The sequence below is a fragment of the Diaphorina citri genome, unplaced genomic scaffold (assembly GCF_000475195.1).
Source record: "Diaphorina citri unplaced genomic scaffold, Diaci psyllid genome assembly version 1.1 scaffold1722, whole genome shotgun sequence".
NCBI lineage: Eukaryota > Metazoa > Arthropoda > Insecta > Hemiptera > Psyllidae > Diaphorina > Diaphorina citri.
This window is the reverse complement of record NW_007379148.1, coordinates 18308-21909: the sequence shown is the minus strand read 5'-3', so window position 1 is coordinate 21909 and position 3602 is coordinate 18308. Positions and strand designations below refer to the sequence as shown.

Here is a 3602-nt window from a genome sequence, read left to right as displayed (position 1 = left end):
CTCTCTCTCTCTCTCTCTCTCTCTCTCTCTCTCTCTCTCTCTCTCTCTCTCTTTCTTTCTCTCTCTCTTTCTCTCTCTGTCACACGTTCTCTTTGTCCCTGAATTTAGCAATTAATTTTCTTTGATAAAGAGAGGTATTCGTAAATTTGCCTAATTCTCATTTTAAGAGACCCATTGTGGAAACGACCTTAGAGCCAGTTTGGAAAAAGAGAGAGATACAAAAAAAATGAGAGAAAAATTGTCAGAGGGGGTGACCTGAGGGGCTTGCTGAAGAGTGAAAGGCACTAATGAAAATAGACGGGACTAGAACCAAAAATTTTCCCATGCCGGGAATCGAACCCGGGCCTCCTGGGTGAAAGCCAGGTATCCTAGCCACTAGACCACATGGGAGTGTGTGTCAGGCCGGGAAATTTATGCCAATAAGAACAGACAGCTGGTCTCTATTTGCTGATAAGATGGGAGTGTTTGTTACGTCAAGAGCTTTGGCCCGAATCCAAGCGAAAACACAAAATGAGAAGAACTTGTAGGAAATACAGTGTGTTTCAGAAATCCAGGGTTTTCGAAAATCTCGTTAATATTTTTAGTCTAATTTCAGAGTCTCTTGTATTCTGGGGCATATCTAGGTACATACCTAAGTACTTACACACCTTGTATCTAGGAAAATCAGTAGGGAAATTCAAAGATCTCTCTCTCTCTCTCCCTCCCCTCTTTCTCTCTTCCAACATAATAAGCTCAATAAAACATACAACACAAGCTGAACCCAACAAGAAAGTCCAGTCTAGGTATTGTTGTATTTTTCGTATTTTAAAATGCACGAAAAGTTAAATTGGATTTCCTTTCCACTAGAACTTGTCAAGAGAAGGATTTTTCCAAAGAGTATGGTGGATTTTTCTAATGAGCTAGGAGTATTAATCTAAGGAGCATGTAATCTAAGGCGGGAGGATATCTATAGGTACAACGTTTCTAAGAAACTAATACCAGAACTTTTTTCAAAGATATTGGTTTACCTATTCTCAGGAGTTTTGATAATTTTATAGACAAATTTCTAAGGAAAAAGTAATTTTCTAATAAGGAAAAAAAAATTCTGAGGTTTTTGCTGTGTTATCTTAAGGAGTGCCGAAAATGATCTTTCCATTTTGGGGCAAATTAGGTGTCTAACGTTTTCTATTTTTATTATACCTAGGTACCTACATACCTATTATTATTCTTTAAAAGGATTATTTTACTCCACACACAGTCCACTCTTCTCTCTCAGCTTCGATGAAAATTGTCGAAAAAAAAACTCCTGATTGTATAAATTAGGAGACGAAAAAAGGAGAGAGAAAGGAAACTCAATTTGCATTCATTCATTCATTAAGAGTGAGAAAAAAATTCCTCCTAAACAAAGTTAAAGCAGTACAAATGGATTAACAATATCTTGAAACTCTTTTCCAAGGCCGGAGCTAAAACATGAAGGTGGAGGCATTTGGCTAAGGTTTTCACAAAAATTTAGAGTCATCCATTCTAGGCCTCATTCCACGAAAAACATAGACATCTAGTCATGCATTCTGGACCTCATTCCATAAAAATATGTAATAGTAGATAAATATTTATTGGTATTTAATGTGCAAGTACAATTGTACTTAATCATTAAATACAAATAAATATAAAGTATGGAATAGTAAAAGATTAAAAGTTACAAAAAGAAAGAGAAATTTAAATAGGAATAAGCTAGGAAGAATACAAGTGTAAAGAGATATTACCTACCTATAACAAGCAAAAGTGGTTAAATTTCAATCTAGGTATTATCTTTGAGGAAACTTTCAATTTTTCAATCATCCTTTCTCTCTTTTGTCGTTCTTTTCCATTCTCTCTTTTGTCTTTTTTTTCGTTGTGATGAAGTCTGTTGTCAGGTTAATTAAATCCCCTTCTTAATTCGGCCTGCTCCTTTTTATTTTCTTAATTAGTGAGAACTTGAAATGCTGTTCCTTATTTCTTCTTTCCTTCTTCTCCCCTTCTTAATTCGGCCTGCTCCTTTTTATTTTCTTAATTAGTGAGAACTTGAAATGCTGTTCCTTATTTCTTCTTTCCTTCTTCTCTTTTTTCTTCCTCCTCCTCCTTTTCTTCGTCCTCTTCCTCCTTCTTCTTCTCTTGTTCCTTCTTCTCTTATCCTTTTTCTCTTTTAATTCTCCTCTTCCTACTACTTTGAGATTCCCTTTGTCTCCTTCCTCGACCTCACCTCCTCCTCTTTCTTCTTATTCTTCTATTCCTCATCCTTCTTCTTTCTCTTCTCCTCCTTTTTCTTCTAGAACAACAAGTTGTCTTTTTAATCGACTCAGAGCACTCAACGACAAAGGTAAACTTTTTAATTATATAGATGAAGATGAACTCAGGAACGCCTTTAGATATTTTACGTAAAGATATACCTACTTAGGTATATGCTTGTAGGTAAAGATATATTTTATGAAAAGATATTTTATGTAAAGATATACTTAGGTATATATGCTTGTAGGTATAGTTTGTGTAGATTTAAGGAGGTTCTAAAAGCACCTACAGAGCTAATATATTGTGTGATTAAGGTAGGTACCTACATATTTTCAATTGACTCGTTCCATTTTTGAGTAGGTAACCCTTTGGCAATGCCTTTGGGTTTGAATAAAAACCTCATTTTACACTTTGAGTTCCACATTTCGTAGTTCCATTTGTGAGAGACATCGTAAAAAGGACATTTAGAAGCGTGACGTCATTTAGCAGCATTTAGCAGACGACGAAGCATTTAGAAGCAAAAATAAGTCGTCTTATTCCTATAGGCTTTTCCTGGGTCGGCGATTCTTGTCCGTCTCTTCTAGGCAGACCTAAAAATAAGTAATAGTAATAGACAAAAAAATCTCCCCGGCGGGGAATCGAACCCCGGTCTCCCGCGTGACAGGCGGGGATACTGACCACTATACTACCGAGGATTGGTGATGAATGCAGGCTCACTGTAATATTTTGTACGTTCAATGAGTATAGGTAAGCGTACCACAAACCACATGCCTATCGTAAATCATATAATAGTGACGTGAATGGAGCAGTTGCAAATGGGTAAAAATTATAAATAAATGGTCGATTCCTATGTAAAAAGTTGGGAAAAATCCAGATCTGAGGTCAAAACTCCAAAAAAATAACTCTAAAAGGTCGAAAATTCAATTTTTATTTTCCGTTCTAATGAAAGAGTTCAAAGATGTGTGACGTCAGACTTTACGCAGTTGTTTTTCCGTTCTAATGAAAGAGTTCAAATATGTGTGACGTCAGACTTTACGCAGTTGTTTTTTTCGTCCGTTAGGTAGCGTCAGTATGCAAGCGCGCTAGCGGAGGAGCAGAAAGAACTGCGCAGAAACGTATGCGCACAAACACATTAATGTGTTGCCTGCGAGGGAGCTTTGCTCGGGACATTTGATGTGACGTCATCACCTACGGGAGCGTATGCCGTGACGTCACGATTTACCAATATTTTTTTAATCGATTTATCTCGGGATCTAGAAGTCGTAGAAGAAAAAGAAAAATTCCGTTGGTCCTCATTTTTCCTGCTCTATGACTTTGAAACATCACCCAAGTAAGCGCAACTGATCTATTACCTATAC

At 36.7% G+C, this 3602-nt stretch overlaps 2 non-coding genes across 2 annotated transcripts; both read right to left on the bottom strand.

Annotated features, from left to right (window-relative positions):
- Nucleotides 1-318: 318 nt before the first annotated feature.
- On the bottom strand, nt 319-390 carry Trnae-uuc. Its single transcript has one exon. It is a non-coding gene; the product is annotated as a tRNA-Glu (tRNA).
- Nucleotides 391-2867: 2477 nt separating this feature from the next.
- Nucleotides 2868-2939, bottom strand: Trnad-guc. The gene has a single exon. It is a non-coding gene; the product is annotated as a tRNA-Asp (tRNA).
- Between the last annotated feature and the right edge of the window lie 663 nt (nt 2940-3602).